Source organism: Ranitomeya imitator, chromosome 3, assembly GCF_032444005.1.
Source record: "Ranitomeya imitator isolate aRanImi1 chromosome 3, aRanImi1.pri, whole genome shotgun sequence".
In the NCBI taxonomy this organism is placed as follows: Eukaryota; Metazoa; Chordata; class Amphibia; order Anura; family Dendrobatidae; genus Ranitomeya; species Ranitomeya imitator.
In genome coordinates this window covers 558,075,355-558,099,562 of record NC_091284.1, presented here as the reverse complement: position 1 = coordinate 558,099,562, position 24,208 = coordinate 558,075,355, and positions in this window count along the sequence as shown.

Below are 24,208 nucleotides of genomic sequence, written 5' to 3'. Positions count from 1 at the left end.
TCCAATTCCATGGTGTGTTGGTGGCGGGGTATCACTCAAGATTGCTTCCTCTGTCCCCTCCTGCTAACTATGGACAACAGAGAGGGGAATATTATCCTCTTCATCTCCTGACTGTTGCACATGCATCACCTCTTCCTCCTCAATTTGTTTCTTGGCACCTGCACCTTCACTAATAATTTTTCTTGTACCATGAGACTCCCTCGATCGCAGTAATCCACCCTCCCATGGAACCCACCTGTGTGACGACAGTCCAGAACTTGGTGATATTGGTATCCCTTCTGCATGTTCCTTTGCTTCCACCTCTTCCTCTGGGACCACCACCTCCTCATGCAGACTACTAAAAGTGTGTTCCAGCATATAGATTATTGGACTAGTGATGTTGATGATGGCTGTGCAGAAGGCTGCAGAGGTCTTTCATGTGTGCCTACTCCGCAAGCATGATTTGCACCATGTCCATACTGTGTTGGCCCAGGCTATGCAAAAGGACATACTACACCAGGGCTCATCACTGCTGCCACCGTCACTCCAACATGTGCAGAGTGGAAGTCCACCGTGTCAGAACATCGCAAATCAAATGGTTAAATAGTAGGCCAAAAGACCTCTGTGTGTAGTTCAAATTGATGAACTGCAAGGAGCGATTGTCGGAAGTGAGCACACAGCGACCGTGCTTTCTTAAGCAGCACGTGCAGGCCAGGATAGTGGCATGCTGTACCACCACATTGAGGACGAGAGCTATGCAAGACACATGTGTGAGGTTGCCCTAGTGTAGGGCCGCCACCAGGTTTGCACCGTTATCACACATGGATTTTCTTGGCTTCAGGCACAGGGGAGACAGCCATTGTTCTAACTCGGCCTTGATAGCTGGGCACAACTTTTCAGCTGTGTAACTGCGATCTCCAGGGCATATTAATTTTAACAATTCCTGATTCCGGTGAGCTATGGCTGCGCAGTACGTAGGTGGGGGGATTCTCAATGCACTGTTGGAGCACGTCTCTTTATGTCTTTATGTGAGAGGTTGAGGGTGCAGGTGGAGGCTCTAGAGGAAATGGAGAAGCCAGAAGCAGTGGAGGAAGTGTTAGACACAAAGGTTTGTCCCAGTACTGCCTGCCTCCACAGCCACCAGAATCACCCAGTGCCCAGTCAGCGAGATGTAACGCCCCTGCCCATGTTTGCTTGTCCAGATATCAGTGGTGAAATGCACCATGGCAGACATAGATTTTTTCAGGGAACCGGTGATTTTGTCTGTGACATGCTGGTGTAGAACAGGCACAGCTTTCTTAAAGAAGTAATGGTGACTGGACAACTGGTACTGGAGGACAGCGACGGACATCATCTTTCGGAAACCATCTGCATCCACCAGGCAGAAAGGCAGCATTTTTGTGGCAAACAATTTGGAAATGGTGGAGTTCAAACTTTTAGCTTTGGAATGTGTAGGAGGAAACATTCTTTTATGTGACATCAACTGCAAGAACGAGGGCTGGCTACTGTGCTGAGAGAGGATGGAGTAGGGTGAACAGGAAAAACTGCTGAACTGTGAATGAGGTGCAGGCAGAGATGTTATGATGGATTGAGAAATATGTGTTGTGCTCGTTGAAAAAAAACAGCAACCATCTCTACTTCCATAACTGTAGGGGGTAAACAAGTGGAGGCCCGGAGACCTGTGTGAGAACATTTGGCACAGTGATGGAGGAAGAAAAAGCAACAGATCTGATTGATGGGCCCGCCGGTGGTTGATGTGGCCCACTAGTCTGCATTTTAGCACAACGAGATTCCTAGACTAAGGCATATTGTGGCTGTTCATGCATGTAGAAGTCTAATGATTTGGATTAGCAAATAGGGCCTCCTGACTGAACCCCCATATTAGGACTAACAATTTTGATGAGCAAATGGGGCCTCCTGATTCCTCACTGCAACACAGTTTTCTCTCAAACGATTTGGATTAGAAAATAGGTCCCTATATTAGGTGTAACAATATTTAAGAACAAATGAGGCCTCCTGATTCCTCACTGCAACACAGTCTTTTGCTCAAATGATTTGGATTAGCAAATGGGGCCTCCTAACTGCAACACAGATTTAGCACAAACTAGTTAGATGCAGGAAGATTGATTTCACACAGGGCAGGATCCTATATAACTAAATGACAAGTTCACTTGCAGCAGCAGCAGGAGTAGCCTCTCTGCGCTGTTACACTGAGAAAATGGCTGCAAAAAAACATGTCCGCTTTTTATATGAGCAGGGACATGGGACTTTGACAGCCAATCACAGAAAACCTTGCGTTATGATGTTGTGGATGGTTTCTGCGCCCTGATTGGCTACTGGAATGTAGAAATATTATGTTATTACATAAAAAAAAATGAAAAGAAAAATTACAGTCCGCCACTCCTTTGACCTAGACACACCCCTTCCTCTCATAAAACACATCCCCCCTGCTCATCATACAGCACCACTATCCTAGGCAAAGTCAGAACTAAAGCATTAGTGGAAACGCGATCATTTACTGATCTGTGACTAAATTTTGAAGACTTTGAGAAAATACATGGGAAACCGAACACAAATCCAACTGTTCTTGCTGAATTTGAGATTGGCGAACATTTTCCAAACAAGTTTGCTCATCTCTAGTCATAATTCCTTAATGGTGGTTTTGGCACCAAACACAGGTTTTCTATTTGGCTCCTATTAGCCATGCTACATATCTCCCCACCCTGGAAGGCGTTCAACCCGTTCCAGAGATCTCGAGAATGTAACTGGTGTGTGGCTAGGATGTATGATAAATCCATATTCTCCATATGAAAACCTAGCTGTCTGAACAAAGCACTTATACCACATGGGCTCTGCAGGAGGTCTTCCTGCAGGAGTTTGGTTACTAGCTAGCTGGTGGCTGGTATGAATTTCTTCTTTGAAGTTGAGAAGGCTGGACTGCCTGCTGAGCCAGGTGTCCTGTTATAGCTGCACAATGGAAGGGGGTTTTTATACTCCATGCCAAATAGGATACAAATTATTGACATGAAATTTTATTCCCAATATTCTTCACACCAACCATTATGAAACTGACAGCTGAGGGTTGCAGCCTGTGCTGGTTATCAAAAATAGAAGAGACCCCACATCATTATTTTTCAAATTCATTTATTTATAGCGCAGGTGCCAGCTGATGAATACTCCCATCAGCGGTGCCTGCTGACAGATGCTAGCTGATGCCTGATAGTAATCAGTAATGATCTTTCCACCGATCACAGCTGCCAGTGTTTCACGCGCTGTCACAAAGATGACAGCACAAGAAACAACAGATGTTGAAAGTTACTGAACCTAAACAGCAACACGGACTTTGTGGAGAAGTCTGTTCGAACTCCGTGCACAAACACCAGGTGTTCAGTACGGTCCCCGAACTTTACTGTTCGGGTTCGCACATCTCTACTTATGAGTATGCAGTGGTGGTTGTGCCAGTGCATCTCAGCTTCATTTATTGTCTTTGTTTGCGACTGAAGAGATAGCCAAGTTCGGCACTTGGCTGTCTCTGGCAGTAGTCTAGTGGCTTGTAAAATTTTTGGTACTCATGGTCAAAATTACAGTTATTGTGAACAATAAAGTAAGTTAAATATGAAATGATCTCTAAAAGGCCTAAAGTTAAAAATTACATATTTCCATAGCTGCAGTTGTTTGGCACAAGGTTAGAGGAGGCTGGATTTTTATAAAGTTGGGACATGTGCATCACCTGGCCTTTCCTTAACTTGATAGTGAACAAGCCATAACCCTAAAAGGCTAATTGATTGGCTAATTTAGGTCTGAAACCTTGACCAAAGTGTGCAAACTTTTGCCTCAACCCATTTTCCTTTTTATAATTTTTAAAATGTAAAGAATGACTCTATATAGGGTTGAGCGAAACGGGTCGGCCAGATTCAGAAGTCGCCGACTTTTGGCAAAGTTGTGTTTCATGAAACCCGACCCCTGTGTGGGGTCGGCCATGAAGTCGGCGATCTTCTGATCTGGAATCGGAATTCCGATATCGAGTTCCGATATGTGTAACATATCGGGAATCGGTATCGGAATTCATATTTAGGTGTAAAATAAAGAATCAAAATAGAAACGCGCCCTGGTTCTCACCGGCAGCCTTCTTTCCTAAGAATGAGCGCCTGAAGGGCCTTCGATGACGTTGCGGCTTGTGATTGGTCACGTGAGCGGTCACATGGGCATCACGCGAACAATCACAAGCCGCGACGTCATCTAAGGTCCTTCAGGCGCTAATTCTTAGGAAGGAAGCGTCCGACGGCACGTCCGAGGGTGAGTATATTCCTAATAGGTATATACTCACCCTCGGACGCGCCCTGGTTCTAACCCGCAGCCTTCCTTCCTAAGAATCAGCGCCTGAAAAACCTGAGATGACATCGCGGATTGTGATTGGTCGCGCGACGCCCATGTGACCGCTCACGCGACCAATCACAAGCCGCGACGTCATCGAAGGTCCTTCAGGCGCTTACTGTTAGGAAGGAAGGCTGCCGGTGAGAACCAGGGCGCGTCCGAGGGTAAGTATATCAATATTTTTTATTTTGATTCTTTATTTTACACTTAAACATGGATCACAGGGCCTGAAGGAGAGTTTCCTCTCCTTCAGACCCTGGGAATCATTAGAAACCCAATGCACTGCATTGGGTTTCGTGTTTCGGCCGACCCCGACCCCGACTTTTCTATAGGATCGGCCGATTTCACTCGACCCGACTTTTGAAAAAGTCGGGTTTCGTGAAACCCGACCCGATCCTATGAAAAGAAAAGTCGCTCAACCCTAACTCTATATATATATATATATATATATATATATATGTATATATATACATAATTTTTTTTATTTTTTTACTCTTTTTTTGCCTAAAATACAAAGGAAATGTATCATCTTTTACTTTTTGTAGTAATTTTTACCAGGGGTGCCCAAACTTTTACAAGCCACTTTACAAACAATAAAGGAAGTGATGGAGCACCAAGGCAGCCACTGCTCCATTCTGGTGGGGCATTTCAGAACTCCAAATGAGAGTCATGAGGTCAATGGAACTGGCCAAGGAGCTCAGAGACAGAATTGTGGCAAGGCACAGATCTGGCCACGGTTACAACAGAATTTCTGCAGTACTCAGGGTTCCTAAGAGCTAAGTGGCCTCCAAAATCCTTAAATGGAAGAAGTTTGGGACCACCAGAAGTCTTCCTAGACCTGGCTGTCCAACCAATCTGAGCAATCGTGGGAGAAGAGGCTTGGTGAGAGAGTTAAAGAAGAACCCCAAGATCACTGTGGCTGAGCTCCACAGATGCAGTAGGGAGATAGGAGAAAGTTCCACAAAGTCAACTATCACTGCAGCAATCCACCAGTCAGGCCTTTATGGCAGAGAGGCTCAATGGAAGCCTCTCCTCAGTGCAAGACATATGAAAACTCACAAAGAGTTTGCTAAAAATAAACATATGAAGGACTCCCAGACTATGAGAAATAAGATTCTCTGGTGTGATGAGATGAAGATAGAACTTTGTGATGATAATTCTAAACAGTACAGGTCCTTCTCAAAAAATTAGCATATAGTGTTAAATTTCATTATTTACCATAATGTAATGATTACAATTAAACTTTCATATATTATAGATTCATTATCCACCAACTGAAATTTGTCAGGTCTTTTATTGTTTTAATACTGATGATTTTGGCATACAACTCCTGATAACCCAAAAAACCTGTCTCAATAAATTAGCATATCAAGAAAAGGTTCTCTAAACGACCTATTACCCTAATCTTCTGAATCAACTAATTAACTCTAAACACATGCAAAAGATACCTGAGGCTTTTATAAACTCCCTGCCTGGTTCATTACTCAAAACCCCCATCATGGGTAAGACTAGCGACCTGACAGATGTCAAGAAGGCCATCATTGACACCCTCAAGCAAGAGGGTAAGACCCAGAAAGAAATTTCTCAACAAATAGGCTGTTCCCAGAGTGCTGTATCAAGGCACCTCAATGGTAAGTCTGTTGGAAGGAAACAATGTGGCAGAAAATGCTGTACAACGAGAAGAGGAGACCGGACCCTGAGGAAGATTGTGGAGAAGGACCGATTCCAGACCTTGGGGAACCTGAGGAAGCAGTGGACTGAGTCTGGTGTGGAAACATCCAGAGCCACCGTGCACAGGCGTGTGCAGGAAATGGGCTACAGGTGCCGCATTCCCCAGGTAAAGCCACTTTTGAACCATAAACAGCGGCAGAGGCGCCTGACCTGGGCTACAGAGAAGCAGCACTGGACTGTTGCTAAGTGGTCCCAAGTACTTTTTTCTGATGAAAGCAAATTTTGCATGTCATTCGGAAATCAAGGTGCCAGAGTCTGGAAGAAGACTGGGGAGAAGGAAATGCCAAAATGCCTGAAGTCCAGTGTCAAGTACCCACAGTCAGTGATGGTGTGGGGTGCCATGTCAGCTGCTGGTGTTGGTCCACTGTGTTTCATCAAGGGCAGGGTCAATGCAGCTAGCTATCAGGAGATTTTGGAGTACTTCATGCTTCCATCGGCTGAAATGCTTTATGGAGATGAAGATTTCATTTTTCAGCACGACCTGGCACCTGCTCACAGTGCCAAAACCACTGGTAAATGGTTTACTGACCATGGTATTACTGTGCTCAATTGGCCTGCCAACTCTCCTGACCTGAACCCCATAGAGAATCTGTGGGATATTGTGAAGAGAAAGTTGAGAGACGCAAGACCCAACACTCTGGATGAGCTTAAGGCCGCTATTGAAGCATCCTGGGCCTCCATAACATCTCAGCAGTGTCACAGGCTGATTGCCTCCATGCCACGCCGCATTGAAGCAGTCATTTCTGCCAAAGGATTCCCGACCAAGTATTGAGTGCATAACTGAACATTATTATTTGATGGTTTTTTTGTTTGTTATTAAAAAACACTTTTATTTGATTGGATGGGTGAAATATGCTAATTTATTGAGACAGGTTTTTTGGGTTATCAGGAGTTGTATGCCAAAATCATCAGTATTAAAACAATAAAAGACCTGACAAATTTCAGTTGGTGGATAATGAATCTATAATATATGAAAGTTTAATTGTAATCATTACATTATGGTAAATAATGAAATTTAACACTATATGCTAATTTTTTGAGAAGGACCTGTATATGCAGAGAAAACCAGGCACTGCTCATCACCTGGCCAATACAATCCCAACAGTGAAACATGGTGGTGGCAGCATTATGCTATGGGGGTGTTTTTCAGCTGCAGGGACAGGACGACTGGTTGCAATTGAAGGAAAAATGCGGCCAAGTACAGAGATATCCTGGATGAAAACCTCTTCGAGTGCTCTGAACCTTAGACTTGGCCAAAGGTTCACCTTCTAACAAGACAATGACCCTAAGCACAAAGGTAAAAGAACAAAGGAGTGGCTTCAGAACAACTTTGTGACCATTCTTGATTGGCCCAGCCAGATCTGTAAGGAAGAATGGCAGAGGATCCCCAAATCCAGGTGTAAAAAACTTGTTGCATCATTCCCAAGAAGACTCATGGCTGTACTAGCTCAAAAGGTGCTTCTACTCAATACTGAGCAAAGGGTCTGAATACTCATGGCCATGTAATATTTCAGTTTTTATTTTTTAATAAATTTGCAAAAATGTCTACATTTCTAATTTTTTTCAGTCAAGATGGGGTGCAGAGTGTACATTAATGAGAAAAAAATGAACTTTTTTGAATTTACCAAATGGCTGTAATGAAACAAAGAGTGTAAAATTTAAAGGGTTCTGAATAGTGTTGAGCATTCCGATACTGCAAGTATCGGGTATCGGCCGATATTTGCTGTATCAAAATTCCGATACCGAGTTCCGATATTTTTGTGATATCGAAAATCGGAATCGGCGTGTGCGGTGCGTATGGTTCCCAGGGTTTGGAGGAGAGGAAACTCTCCTTCAGGCCCTGGGATCCATATTAATGTAAAAAATAATAAATATGGATATACTCACCCCTCCGACGAACCCTGGCTGTCACCGCTGCGAGCGTCCTCCTCCGTTCCTGAGAATTGCAGAGAGTGAAGGACCTTCGATGACGTCGCGGTCACGTAAGCGGTCAGGTGACCGGTCACCTGACCAAGACATCATCGAAGGTCCTTCACTCTCTGCAATTCTCGGGAACGGAGGCAGACGCTCGCAGCGGTGACAGCCACGGTCCTTCGGAGGGGTGAGTATATCCATATTTATTATTTTTATTCTTTATTTTTTACATTAATATGGATCCCAGGGCTTGAAGGAGAGTTTCCTCTCCTTCAGACCCTGGGAACCATCCAGGATACCTTCTGATATTTGTGTCCCATTGACTTGCATTGGTATCGGGTATCGGTATCGGCGAGATCCGATATTTTGCCGGTATCGGCCGATACCATCCGATACCGATACTTTCAAATATCGGAAGGTATCGCTCAACACTAGTTCTGAATACTTTCCGTGCCCACTGTGTTGTCATTTTGTTTGGATGTAGAAATATATTACAGTGGGGCAAAAAAGTATTTAGTCAGTCAGCAATAGTGCAAGTTCCACCACTTAGAAAGATGAGAGGCGTCTGTAATTTACATCATAGGTAGACCTCAACTATGGGAGACAAACTGAGAAAAAAAAATCCAGAAAATCATATTGTCTGTTTTTTTAACATTTTATTTGCATATTATGGTGGAAAATAAGTATTTGGTCAGAAACAAAATTTCATCTCAATACTTTGTAATATATCCTTTGTTGGCAATGACAGAGGTCAAACGTTTTCTGTAAGTCTTCACAAGGTTGCCACACACTGTTGTTGGTATGCTGGCCCATTCCTCCATGCAGATCTCCTCTACAGCAGTGATATTTTGGCTTTTCGCTTGGCAACACGGACTTTCAACTCCCTCCAAAGGTTTTCTATAGGGTTGAGCTCTGGAGACTGGCTAGGCCACTCCAGGACCTTGAAATGCTTCTTACGAAGCCACTCCATTGTTGCCCTGGCGGTGTGCTTTGGATCATTGTCATGTTGAAAGACCCAGCCACGTTTCATCTTCAATGCCCTTGCTGATGGAAGGAGGTTTGCACTCAAAATCTCACGATACATGGCCCCATTCATTCTTTCATGTACCCGGATCAGTCGTCCTGGCCCCTTTGCAGAGAAACAGCCCCAAAGCATGATGTTTCCACCACCATGCTTTACAGTAGGTATGGTGTTTGATGGATGCAACTCAGTATTCTTTTTCCTCCAAACACGACAAGTTGTGTTTCTACCAAACAGTTTCAGTTTGGTTTCATCAGACCATAGGACATTCTCCTAAAACTCCTCTGGATCATCCAAATGCTCTCTAGCAAACTTCAGACGGGCCCGGACAAGTACTGGCTTAAGCAGTGGGACACGTCTGGCACTGCAGGATCTGAGTCCATGGTGGCGTAGTGTGTTACTTATGGTAGGCCTTGTTACATTGGTCCCAGCTCTCTGCAGTTCATTCACTAGGTCCCCCCGCGTGGTTCTGGGATTTTTGCTCACCGTTCTTGTGATCATTCTGACCCCACGGGGTGGGATTTTGCGTGGAGCCCCAGATCGAGGGAGATTATCAGTGGTCTTGTATGTCTTCCATTTTCTAATTATTGCTCCCACTGTTGATTTCTTCACTCCAAGCTGGTTGGCTATTGCAGATTCAGTCTTCCCAGCCTGGTGCAGGGCTACAATTTTGTTTCTGGTGTCCTTTGACAGCTCTTTGGTCTTCACCATAGTGGAGTTTGGAGTCAGACTGTTTGAGGGTGTGCACAGGTGTCTTTTTATACTGATAACAAGTTTAAACAGGTGCCATTACTACAGGTAATGAGTGGAGGAAAGAGGAGACTCTTAAAGAAGAAGTTACAGGTCTGTGAGAGCCAGAAATCTTGATTGTTTGTTTCTGACCAAATACTTATTTTCCACCATAATATGCAAATAAATTGTTAAAAAAACAGACAATGTGATTTTCTGGATTTTTATTTCTCAGTTTGTCTCCCATAGTTGAGGTCTACCTATGATGTAAATTACAGACGTCTCTCATTTTTTTAAGTGGTGGAACTTGCACTATTGCTGACTGACTAATTACTTTTTTGCCCCACTGTATATGACCTTGCAAAATTAATTTGTCAATATAGTGTTCTGAGCCTGACATTTTGTGCTGCAGCAGTTTATTTGCTTTAGTGCTAGACACTTCTTTTCTGTTGTCAAAAAAAGGAGCTTGGAACTTGCACATTATATTCCCTCTGGCAGAAACAAAACTGCAGTTTTTAGCAATAACTAAGCTGCATTGTCAAATCCACTTTATAATTTGTATAGATTTTTTATTTGTAGTGTTCCTCTGTCATTCTTGTAATAATAAATACTTGGTATCTGTCACTGTGTGTAGTTGTAGTTTAGTACATTGGTTGTGAAAATGGATTATGAAAGACAGCATTGTAAACAGCTTACTTTGCTCTTTGTACTGTGTCGTACAAGCTGTTTTAAAGTGGGATTCCCAGAGTCACGCATGTTGATTGAACATGTGAAGGTTCATACATATAATAGTCAAATTATTTCACTTTTTACCTAGACCCAGTTTTTTTTGCAAAGTTGGCAGATTACATGAGTTAACTCATCCTTTGCAGTGTCAAAAAAGTCCCAGGCTAGGCAACCCTTGCCAATCCTGTGAGCTGCAGACCCACAGATGCTGCTGGTCACAGCCACAGCTGTGTCTGAGGATGCATTGCTTGTCGTGGCTGCATCAATATGTATATGCGATGTACGGCGCAGCGTAACCTGCTTGTGTTCCTCTTCAGATGACCTACTTAGCTGTGTGCCTCTATGTTCATGCCAACTGGGATCTAACACCTCATCATCATCATCCTCTGTGTTATCACATTCCTCGACCATGGAGTCACCCTCCTCATCTTCCAGCCCTGACAGTACAGAACAGTCCACATAAGAATCATGTATCTGATTCTCCTCAGGATCACCTCCTCCCAAGGGGTTAACATCTGATGACAAGAGTCAGGATGCTGTTCGGATCCTACTTCGTCCTTCCCCAAGACAAAAAAAATTTGGGTATCGGTGCAGATCTCTGCCTCTTGGCTCTGTGAAGCTTTTGAGCACACCTTCTGATGACCATTTCATAGAATGTGTGAACAGCTCTTCAGACTCACCCATCTATGTTTCCATACAGTCAGTTGTATGGTTGAAGAGTTGGAATGCAGGGGGAAGCAAAGGGAATTTGTGTGCCACCTCTGTAGACTGTACTGTATGTGATGTTGAGGTGGAAGAAAAGGAGGAGTAGCTACTTGAAGCTGCACTTGCCATCCACTTGAGCACATGCTGTTTCTGGGCCTCATCAACATGGCGAACTGCTGTGCGTCTGCCAAAAAAAGGTAGTGGAGTAGCCCGTCCAGTAACAGAAGTTGTCAGTTGTCTTTGCAGAGGATGTGACGTTGGTTCCTTCCATCACTTCCTCACTTTTTCCCAGCCATGTTGCTCAGATAGTGTTGTAGGAGCACAGTATTAGCAAAAAAAAATAGATTTTAAACTCTGCATCACCTCTGCAAACAGCTGATTTTCAGCAGCAGTAAATTCAAAGGTGAAATTTGGCCTGTTGTATCGTGTTAGTCACAGAAGAATTGTTTAAGTGTGTATAAGGCCTGTATGACAAGGAAGATATGCTACAAACAATTTGAAAGTCAGATGTCCACTACTGCAGGGGTGTCAAACTGCATTCCTCGAGGGCTGCAAACAGGTCATGTTTTCAGGATTTCCTTGCATTGCACAGGTGATAATTAGTGTTGAGCGATACCGTCCGATACTTGAAAGTATCGGTATCGGATAGTATCGGCCGATACCTGAAAAATATCGGATATCGCCGATACCGATATCCGATACCAATACAAGTCAATGGGACATCAAGTATCGGAAGGTATTCTCATGGTTCCCAGGGTCTGAAGGAGAGGAAACTCTCCTTCAGGCCCTGGGATCCATAGGGATGTGTAAAATAAAGAATTAAAATAAAAAATATTGATATGCTCACCTCTCCGGCGGCCCCTGGACATCACGCTGCTAACCGGGAGGCTTCTTTGTTTAAAATGCGCGCCTTTAGGACCTGTGAATGACGTCCCGGCTTCTGATTGGTCGCGTGCCGCCCATGTGACTGGCACGCGACCAATCAGAAGCCGCGACGTCATTCGCAGGTCCTTAATTCCTAGAATTAGGAGTTTTTGTGAATGAGAATGACGTCGCGGCTTCTGATTGGTCGCGTGCCGGTCACATGGGCGGCACAGGAGCCCGAAACAGGAGCAAGCTTTCAGCACTGTTACAATGCTAAAATGGCACTAAAACAAGATGTCCTCTCTTTATATGGAGAGGGACATGTGATTTTAGCAGCCAAGGACACAAGTCTTTGTCTCAGGACATTGTGGGTGTTTCATGCTCCATGATTGGCTAGCCGCAATGTGCACACATAAAGTTGGGAATAAAAAATTACTGTTAACAAGAACGCCGCGCCTCTGAGCTCTTCAAACTTCCTCCCCTCATGAAAAACATGCCAAATGCTCATGATACATCACAATTATCATTGCTAAAGTGCTGAAAATAATTTTGTGGCAACGCAAATATTTTCCAGCATTTTTTACCGAATGTTATCGATTTTTTCCGATTTTATAAAATTTTGCTCGTGTTTCTTGTCACGTATCCAAATGTGCCATATTCGTGCCGAATTTATGTTTGGCGATCATTTTCTCAACAAATTCGCTCATCACTAATAATGGTATAAAGAGGCTAGACAATTTTTTATTATTAAGTCAGTTGGTTTTCTATTAACAATGTAAACTTTGCTAAACATGAGCTATATGTAACAAATACGTAATGATGCAAATGTATTAAAGTATCACTTAACAAATCAACAAAATATTAGGCATGAGCAAACCCAAACTACAAAGTTCTGGTTCGTACCGGGCACCTAGTGTCCGGCATGAACCCTGAACATGGACTTCGTACTACATGTCCATGTTACTGTTCGGGTTCAGCAGACTATTAAAGCTTGTTGAAAGGCTGCAGCACATTTTTATTTGCACAGTTGGACCTCAATTAAAAATGGGGAAGAGCTAGGAACCAAGCTTAGCTCATAATGGGACCTTTTTAGGAAAGATGAGTGGCTAAGATTTCATAGTCTGGAAGGGACATACCTCCCTGCACGCCTTTAGGATTAAATTAATATACAGGTACACAAATATGTGATCAAAAATCGTTAACTAAGTACCCCACATTGTATAGCAATAGTGGAACTCATTAAGTGTTTCACACCCCAAGGTGGTTTGCACTTTAATGACCAGGCCAATTTTTACAATTCTGACTAGTGTCACTTTATGAGTTAATAACTCTGAAATGCTTCAACAGATCCAACTGATTTGGAGAGATTGTTTGTTTGTGACATAAGGTACTTCATGATAGTGGTAAAAGTTTTTAGTTATGACTTGCGTTTATTTGTGAAAAAAAATGGAAATGTATCCAAAATGTAGAAAATTTTGCAATTTTCAAACTTTGAATTCTTATGCACTGAAATCAGAGAAATTTGTCGCACAGAATAGTTAAAAAATAGCATTTCCCACATGTCTACTTTACATCAGCACAATCATTCAAAGAACAATTTTTTTTGTTAGGAAGTTATAAGGGTTACAAATTGATAATCAATTTCTAATTTTCCCAACAAAATTTACAAAACTATTCTTTTAGGGAGCACATTACATTTGAAGTGACTTTGAGGGATCTATAAGGCAGAAAATACCCAAAAGTAAATCCAATTAAAAAAAACTACACCCCTCAAGGTGCTCAAAACCACATTTAAAAAGTTTGTTAACACTTCAGGTGCTTCTCAGGAATTTTTTTATTTTTGCAAGGGTAACAAAAAATGAACCCTAAAATTCGTTGTGCATTTTCTCCTTTGCATGCCGATACCCCACATGTGGCAGAAAACCACTGTTTGGGTGCATAGCAGAGCTTGGAAGGGAAGGATTGCCAATTGACTTTTTGAATGCAAAATTTGCTGGAACAATTAGTGAACATCATGTCATGTTTGGAGAGCTCCTCATATGCCTAGACAGTGAAAATCCTCCACAAGTGACACCATTTTGGAATCTAGACTCCGAGGGAACTTATCTAGATGTATATTGAGCACATTGAACCCCAGGAACTTCAGAGAAGTTTATAACGTTGAGCTGTGAAAATTAGAAAATCAAATGTTTTCAGCACAAATGTATTTAAGCCCCAAATTTGGCATTTTTAGAAGGGTAACAGGAGATATTGTACCATACAATTTGTTGTGCAATTTTCCTGAGAAAGTTGATACCCCATATGTTGAAGAAAACTACTTTTGAGGCACAGTGAAAAGCTCAGAAGGGAAGAAGCACCGTATTGGAATTTCTATTTTGTTGGAATGGTTTGAGGGTGTCATGCCACATTGGCAGAGTCCCTGAGGTGCCAGCATAACAGAAACTCCCTATACAGGTCCTTCTCAAAAAAATAGCATATAGTGTTAAATTTCATTATTTACCATAATGTAATGATTACAATTAAACTTTCATATATTATAGATTCATTATCCACCAACTGAAATTTGTCAGGTCTTTTATTGTTTTAATACTGATGATTTTGGCATACAACTCCTGATAACCCAAAAAACCTGTCTCAATAAATTAGCATATCAAGAAAACGTTCTCTAAACGACCTATTACCCTAATCTTCTGAATCAACTAATTAACTCTAAACACATGCAAAAGATACCTGAGGCTTTTATAAACTCCCTGCCTGGTTCATTACTCAAAACCCCCATCATGGGTAAGACTAGCGACCTGACAGATGTCAAGAAGGCCATCATTGACACCCTCAAGCAAGAGGGTAAGACCCAGAAAGAAATTTCTCAACAAATAGGCTGTTCCCAGAGTGCTGTATCAAGGCACCTCAATGGTAAGTCTGTTGGAAGGAAACAATGTGGCAGAAAACGCTGTACAACGAGAAGAGGAGACCGGACCCTGAGGAAGATTGTGGAGAAGGACCGATTCCAGACCTTGGGGAACCTGAGGAAGCAGTGGACTGAGTCTGGTGTGGAAACATCCAGAGCCACCGTGCACAGGCGTGTGCAGGAAATGGGCTACAGGTGCCGCATTCCCCAGGTAAAGCCACTTTTGAACCATAAACAACGGCAGAGGCGCCTGACCTGGGCTACAGAGAAGCAGCACTGGACTGTTGCTAAGTGGTCCCAAGTACTTTTTTCTGATGAAAGCAAATTTTGCATGTCATTCGGAAATCAAGGTGCCAGAGTCTGGAGGAAGACTGGGGAGAAGGAAATGCCAAAATGCCTAAAGTCCAGTGTCAAGTACCCACAGTCAGTGATGGTGTGGGGTGCCATGTCAGCTGCTGGTGTTGGTCCACTGTGTTTCATCAAGGGCAGGGTCAATGCAGCTAGCTATCAGGAGATTTTGGAGCACTTCATGCTTCCATCGGCTGAAATGCTTTATGGAGATGAAGATTTCATTTTCCAGCACGACCTGGCACCTGCTCACAGTGCCAAAACCACTGGTAAATGGTATACTGACCATGGTATTACTGTGCTCAATTGGCCTGCCAACTCTCCTGACCTGAACCCCATAGAGAATCTGTGGGATATTGTGAAGAGAAAGTTGAGAGACGCAAGACCCAACACTCTGGATGAGCTTAAGGCTGCTATTGAAGCATCCTGGGCCTCTATAACATCTCAGCAGTGTCACAGGCTGATTGCCTCCATGCCACGCCGCATTGAAGCAGTCATTTCTGCCAAAGGATTCCCGACCAAGTATTGAGTGCATAACTGAACATTATTATTTGATGGTTTTTTTGTTTGTTATTAAAAAACACTTTTATTTGATTGGATGGGTGAAATATGCTAATTTATTGAGACAGGTTTTTTGGGTTATCAGGAGTTGTATGCCAAAATCATCAGTATTAAAACAATAAAAGACCTGACAAATTTCAGTTGGCGGATAATGAATCTATAATATATGAAAGTTTAATTGTAATCATTACATTATGGTAAATAATGAAATTTAACACTATATGCTAATTTTTTGAGAAGGACCTGTATGTGAACTCATTTTACAAAATACACCCCCCAATAAATTCATCTAGAGGTGCTGTGATCATATTGACACCACATGTGCCTCACAGATTTTCTACCATTGAGTGGTGAAAAAAGAATAACTTGCATTTTTACCACTGAAATAATGTTTTGCCACAAATTTTTATTTTTTCTAATAAATAATAGGAGAAATTTTTACAACAAACTGAGTGTGAGGGGTTGAGTTCCTGCTTCTGCACAGAGGAATCTGGGTCCATCTCCGCTGTGGTCTCCCATTCTTCTTTTGCCACAGTGGAAGCTGCTCAGCGAAGACGTCGGTCCCTACGTCTTGCTGGGTCTGACTCTGTGCAAAGGGTTACTGCTGCCTTTCCAGCTTCTACCATTGTAGCCAGTACTGGGCAGCAGCGAGCAGATGATTTTGGGACTAAGTCCTGCTTTTCTCCTTCTGAGCATGCTCAGGGTAAGATCACCCATTGGAGATCAAGGGTCACATGCTTAGATACTGCCACAAACCCCATTGGTCCTCTGGGAAGGTCCTGAAGGTGCTCAACTTCTGTGGCAGCCTCTCATTGGTTCTTCTGGGAAGGTCCTGTACTTGCTTCAGCTATAAAAGGTTCGCATGGCTGCATGGCCATGCGCTAGTGTACATTTGAAAATGTATGTGTGTTGATGAGTGCAAGTCATTCTTTAACTCCCTTGTGTATGACTGTTTGCAAAAGGTGGATGTATGCTATCCAGCACCCGGCTGAGCTATCAGCATCTAGCATAAGCTACAGCGTCTCAGCACGAAGCATACGTTACAGCGTCCATTGCTGTGACCACCAGTGCGGCGCCGTGAATTATTAAAGCACTTTCCAACCCAAGCCTGGGTGGTTAGTGGCGTCCACCAGTGTGGCACTGCTTGCGCTCTTGTGCTTCAAACTTCTTTAGATTATTCTGACACCCAGTTGTGATGTCGAGCGCATTTGGTCTAGACGAAAACAATCCTGAGTCTTTCAACTGGGTTCTATGACTTCTTGCTTGCGCTCTTGGTGCGGTACTATGGCTCTGTGACATAACAGAGTTTGTTTCCACCACCATATAGTGCCGCCATTTGCCAGCAGCGGGTTCTCTCCTGCATGGTGGACCCCAGACTGCGAATGCACCTTATTTTTTACTCGGTGCGTTCCGCCAGTCCTAACAGAACACTAGCACAAGGGTCTGGCTAGTAAATGGTCGGACGATGAGCGTCTATAGCGGTACATTCAGCAGCTGGAGGATAGGTTGGCGGCTCTTGAATGCACAACCTCAGCTGTGGATGTTACCGCAGTCGCTGTTCAGGCTGCAAGTGCAGCAGCAGCCAGTTTGTCCTCTGCCACCCCTGCTCCGACTTTATCCCGTCTCCCGCTTCCAGACAAGTTTGCTGGTGACAGTAAGCTATGTCGGGGATTCGTGAGTCAGTGCTCCATACATCTTGTGCTTCTGGCTGCACGTTTTCTTACGGAACGGGCAAAAGTGGGATTTATTTTATCTCTTTTGTCGGGCAGGGCGTTGGAGTGGGCAATGCCGCTTTGGGAGCGTGATGATTGTGTGGTGCAGAGTGTTCCTCTCTTCCTTGATGCTCTGAAACAGGTCTTTTTGGGACTTTGTGTCACCCACGGTACCGCGCTCCAATTGTTGGCAATTATACAGGGTTCGTCCATGGTCAGCCAGTTCGCCGTCCAATTCCGGACTCTGGTCTCAGAGCAGGAGTGGCCAAATAAAGTCCTTATTCCGGTGTTCTGGAAAGGACTGGCAGACCATGTGAAGGACGCCTTGGCCACCAGGGAGATTCCTGCCACACTGGAGGAGCTCATTTCAATATCTACCCACATCGACCTCCATTTTAACGAGCGGAGGTTAGAGCGGATCCAGTGTAGGCAGAGGTTTCGGCTGGCTCCCACCTTCGCCAGACCTCTAGAATCTTCCGTTCAAGCGTCCGACACCCATGAGGCCATGGAGGTTTCTCGAGCGGGACCAAAGTCTCGGACCGCTCAGGTACCCGTGCTTTGTAAAAATTGCCAACAGCTAGGACATTTTACCAATAAATGTCCACGGCGGTCGGGAAAACAATCGCGTCTAGTAACCATTGGAGGAGGTTCACTAGATACAGCAGCATTTTCCTCCAAGCTGTCTTTTAAAGGGACAATTATATTAGGCTCATCCACTCTAACAGTCGAGCTTTGTGTGGACTCTGGAGCAGAGGGGAATTTTATGTCCTCTGCTTTTGCTCTGTGCCATGCAATACCTCTGGTGATGCTCACCAAACCGGTGACTGTTAGAGTAGTGAATGAGTCAACACTTCCCTCTCAAATCATACACCAGACTGTCCCATTCACATTGTCCATGTCCCCTTCCCACCAGGAGGTTATTTCCCTTCTTATTCTTCCCTTGGGAATAGATGAGATTCTTCTGGGAATACCCTGGCTCCGTTTTCACTCTCATGATTGGAATGAATCATGTTAGGGCAGATGTGTGAGGGAGGGCATTCAGGTTTCTTCTACTGAGATACCCGCAGATCTTTCTTCTCTTCCCAAATGCTTTTGGTCCTATGCAGACGTCTTCTCCAAAAAGGCTGCGGAGACCCCAGGAAGTCAGTGTCACCTGCAAGGGCGGGGTTCTTCTTCATGCAGAAGAAGAACGGAGAATTACGTCCATGCATAGACTACAGGGGTCTTAACGCCATCACCGATAAGAATAAATATCCGTTGCCTCTGATTTCTGAGCTCTTTGATAGGCTATGGGGAGCAAGGGTATTTACCAAATTAGATCTGCGGGGTGCTTATAACCTGATTCGCATCCGTGAGGGGGACGAATGGAAGACGGCTTTTAATACCATGGATAGGCACTATGAGTATCTGGTGATGCCCTTCAGGCTCTGTAATGCCCCAGCAGTCTTCCAAGACTTTGTTAACGATATCTTCCGGGATATCCACTCCACATCGGTCGTAGTCTATCAGGATGATATTCTCATCTTCTCTCCAGATATTGACTCCCACCGGAGAGATGGGCAGAGTCTTCAACCTCTTACGGGCAAATTCCCTTTATGAAAAGTTAGAGAAGTGTATGTTTGAGCAGGAGTCTTTACCTTTCCTGGGCTATATCATCTCCGCCCAGGGAATGGCTATGGATCCTGCCAAACTACAGGCTGTGATGGACTGGCAAGAACCCCATTCTCTTAAAGCAGTGCAGCGCTTTATGGGGTTCATTAATTACTATCGCCAGTTCATTCCCCACTTCTCAACTTTGGTATCTCCCTTGGTAGCCCTCACCATGAAGGGAGCAAATCCCAAATTGCGGTCTGAAGAAGTCTCCAAGGCTTTCTCTTCTATTAAGTCTCATTTTGCTAGCGCTCCCATCTTACATCGTCCCGATGTTGATAAGCCATTTATAATGGAGGTGGATGCCTCATCTGTTGTTGCTGGAGCAGTCCTCTTCCAAAAGGATGCTCAGGGTCGGAAGCATCCTTGCTTCTTTTTCTCTAAAACCTTCACACCAGCGGAGAGGAATTATTCCATCGGGGACAGGGAGTTGCTAGCAATGAAGTTAGCCTTCTCAGAGTGGAGACATCTTTTGGAGGGGGCTCGCTTTCCCTTCCAAGTCTTCAAGGACCACAAAAATTTGGTTTATTTACAAACAGCCCAGTGGCTAAATTCTCGTCAGGCCAGATGGTCCTTGTTCTTTTCCCGGTCCACTTCACCCTCCATTATCTCGCTGGGAAGAAGAACATTCCTGCTGATGCTCTCTCTTGCTCCGTTGTGTCTTTTGAGGAGGAGGAAGTGGAGCCTCGGCTTATTGTCCCTTCAGAGAGCCTGAGAACTGTAGCTCCGGTATCGCTAGAGTCAGTGCCTCCGGGCAAGACTTTTGTACCCATTAATTTGCGACCAGAGATTCTCTCTTGGGCTCATTCGTCCAGGGTGGGTGGACATTTTGGGACTGCTGGCGAGGACGTACTGGTGGCCGCGTATGGTCCGTGACGTCAGAGATTATATTTGGGTGTGTGTCTCCTGGGCCAAAAATAAGTTTCCTCAACAATGGCCAGCTGGGTTACTTTTTCCCTTGCCAGTGGCAGACAGGCCCTGGGAGATGGTTGGGATGGACTTTGTGGTGAGCTTGCCCAAGTCTCGTGGCTGTACCATCATTTTGGTTAACACCGATCATTTTTCTACATTGGTGCATTTGGTGTAACTTCCACAGTTACCTTCTGCATGGACCTTGGCAGCGTTGTTTATAAAACACATCTTCCGCCTACACGGTATGCCAGATAAAATTGTCAGTGACCAGGGTCCCCAGTTTGCATCTCGGTTCTGGAGAGAGTTTTGTCATCTTTTCAGCATTGAGTTGAATCTCTCTTCTGCATATCATCCTGAGACGAATGGGTTGGTGGAGAGGACCAACCAGACCTTGGTCACATATCTGCGACATTTTGTTTTAGCCAGGCAGGATGACTGGGCATCCTTGCTACCGTGGGTGGAGTTTGCAGTGAACAACGCTGTAGCTGACTCCACTGGACAGACCCCATTCCCATTCCTCCTAAACTATGGTCAGCATCCCGTGTCTTCCACTGACTCCAGGGTGGCAGACTGGGCTGTGGAGGCACAGGACATTTGGGACCACACTCAGGATGCCATTTGGTCCTCCACTGATGCACATCAGCGCCCTGCTCCGACCTTTGCTCTTGGCGACTTAGTGTGGCTCTCCGCCCGTAACATCAGGCTGCGAGTTAAGTCCACTAAGTTTGCTTCTCGCTACTTGGGTCCCTTCAAGGTTCTCAAACAGGTTAACCCAGTGGTCTACCATCTGGCCCTTCCTCCACGCCTGGGTATCACCGACACCTTTCATGTGTCCCTCCTTAAGCCCGTATACATGTCCCGGTTTTCCGAGTCATCTGCCGGGACATCGGGTTCATCTACGGACGATTACGAGGTGAATGCTATTTTGGGGTGCAAGGTGGTACGTGGCAAAAAGTTTTATCTGGTGGACTGGAAGGGTTATGGTCCTGAGGACAGGTCCTGGGAGCCTGCTGAGAATATTCGGCATCAGCAGCTCATTGCTGCCTTCGAGCGAGGCGAGGCCCAGGGAGGGGGGCCTAGGAGGGGGGGTAATGTTAGGGGTCGAGTTACTGCTTCTGCACAGGGGGAATCTCGGTCCATCTCCGCTGTGGTCTCCCATTCTTCTCCTGCCTCAGTGGAGGCTGCTCAGCGGAGACGTCGGTCCCTACATCTTGATCGGTCTGACTCTGCAAAGGGTTACTGCTGCCTTTCCAGCTTCTACCATTGTAGCCAGTACTGGGCAGCGGTGAGCAGACGTTTTTGGGACTAAGTCCTGCTTTTCTCCTTCTGAGCATGCCTAGTGTAAGATCTCCCATTGGAGATCAAGGGTCACATGCTTAGATGTTGCAGCAAACCCCATTAGTCCTCTGGGAAGGTCCTGAAGGTGCTCAACTTCTGTGGCAGCCTCTCATTGGTTCTTCTGGGAAGGTCCTGTACTTGCTTCAGCTATAAAAGGTTTGCATGGCCGCACAGCCATGTGCTAGTGTACATTTGAAAACGTATGTGTGTTGATGAGTGCCAGTCGTTCTTTAAACATCCCCTCCCTTGTGTATGACTGTTCGCAAAACATGGATGTATGCTATCTAGCGCCCGGCTGAGCTATCAGCATCTAGCATAAGCTACAGCGTCTCAGCACAAAACATACGTTACAGCGTCCATTGCTATGACCGCCAGTGCGGCACCGTGCGTTATTAAAGCGCTTTCCAACCCAAGCCTGGGTGGTTAGTGGCATCTGCCAGTGCGACACTGCTCGCACTCTTGTGCTTCAAATTTCTTTAGTTTATTCTGACACCCAGTTGTGGTGTCGAGCGCAAGTGGTCTAGACGAACCCAATCTCGAGTCTTGGAACTGGGTTCTTTGACTTCTTGCTTGCGCTCTTGGTGCGGTACTACGGCTCTGTGACGTAACAGAATTTGTTTCCACCACCATATAGTGCCGCCATTTGCCAGCAGCCGGTTCTCTCCTGCACGGTGGACCCCGGACTGCGAACACACCTTATTATTTACTCGGTGTGTTCTGCCAGTCCTAACACTGAGGTCCTGAGTGCACCAATGCCCTACATGTAAACGGGCATTACTTTTCAGGCACTGTAAAAAGTTCAGAAGATATTGTGCAGATTTTACTGTTATAACTTGCTGGTGCCATGCCTCACTGAGAGAACCCGTGAGGTTCCAGCACTGGAGAACCCCACATAAGTGACCCAATTTACAAACTACACCATTAAGTGAATTCATCTAGGGGTGCAGTGATCATATTGACAACATGGGTGTGTCACAGAATTTTATACCATTGGGCAGTGAAGAAAAAATAGCTACATTTTTACTACCAGAATTTTGTTTTAGCCCCAGGTTTTACATTTTCACACAAGAATTGGGTAAAATTGGCACCATAATTTGAAAGTGGCAATACCCAATATTTGGTTATACAGTGCTACTTAGCCATATGATGAGACTCGGGAGGAACGGATCGCTATTTGCCTCCTGGAGCACAGATTTTCCTAGAACAGTTTGAGGACTCCATATACAAAGCCCCTAATTGCTAGAAGAGCAGAATCCCCATTCAATTGTCCCCATTTAGGAAAATATACCCCTCTGGGAATTTACCTACATGTGTAGTGCTGATTTTTATTCCATAGGTATTTTCCAGAATCACGCAGCAATGTTTATTGCTGAGTGAAAATTGCAAAATGCCTTTGTAGTGACAAGTATGCTGTAGTGACCAGTACGTTAAGCCCAGGATGTGCTTTTGGAGACATGCACCCGTAAGTTAGGCGGGCTCTCATCGCTTCAGAAATGCTAAACATGTGGACGCTATATGTGGTTTAGACACACTCGGGCTCAGAAGGGAGGGGCGTTTGGATTTGGGAGCGCAGAGTTTGCTGAATTTCTTTTGGAGAGTGAGGAGCCATTTTGCTTTTCCAAAGCCTTTGTACTACCAGTTACTTGGAGGTCCCCTATGTTTACATTAACAGATGATGGACCTGAGTGGTAAATTACTTTTTTGTAGAATGAGTTGAAGCTTTTGAACAATTTACATTACTTTTGGGAAGACATTTATCCAGCATTCTACGCTGAACACCTACTATATAGTAGGGTTTTCATCCAAATCTCAGACTGACATGATTCAGATGAAACCCCCAAGGGATCCATTCACTATAATGGAGCAGCAGACATATTCTGGACTCCATCTGGCGTTTGTTCAGCGTCATTCTTTTCAGAAGTGCACAAAACTGTGGCCAATGGCACTTTTATGTATGCCTAAAGAGACAGACACAGTCGGACATCTTCCTGCAGGGGTTCCATCTGAATCATGTATTTCAGAGATTTACATGAAAACCCTGATGTAAGCGCTCAGCGCAGAGCACAGGATAAATGTGCACCGAGCCTTACTGTGAATTTTGTGAGGCAGAATGAACATATTAACAGCAGGTGAAGAATTGGATTAATTTATTTTTTACGCAGTGTGGTATGAGTGATTAGGCGACTTTAATTCTTCGGGTCAGTGTGATCACAGTCATACCAGATTTATATCTTTTTTATGTTTGGCAGTTGTCACACAGTAAAAGAAGCTTTTTTTTTGCAAAAAATAGTTTTTGCATCACCATATTTTAGGAGCTGTAATTTTTCCATATTTCGAATGACAGGATTGGGTGAAGGCTTCTTTTCTGCGGGATGAGTTGACTTTTTTATTGCTATCATTTTTGGGCACATGACATTTTTTGATCACTTTTTATTGTGATTTTTGGGATGCAGAATAAACAAAAACCAGCAATTCAAGAATAGTTTTTTTTAATGTCATTCTGCCTGTGGTAAAATTGATAAAGAAGCTTTATTCTTACGGTCAGTACGATTACAGCGGTACCACATTTATATAGTTTGTCTATGTTTTGGTGCTTTTACACAATAAAAACTATTTTATAGAATAAATAATTATTTCTGCATCGCTTTACTCCAAGAGCTATAACTTTTTTATTTTTCTACTGATGGGGTCATATGATGACTTGGTTTTTTTTGCTGGACAAGATGGCGTTTTCAG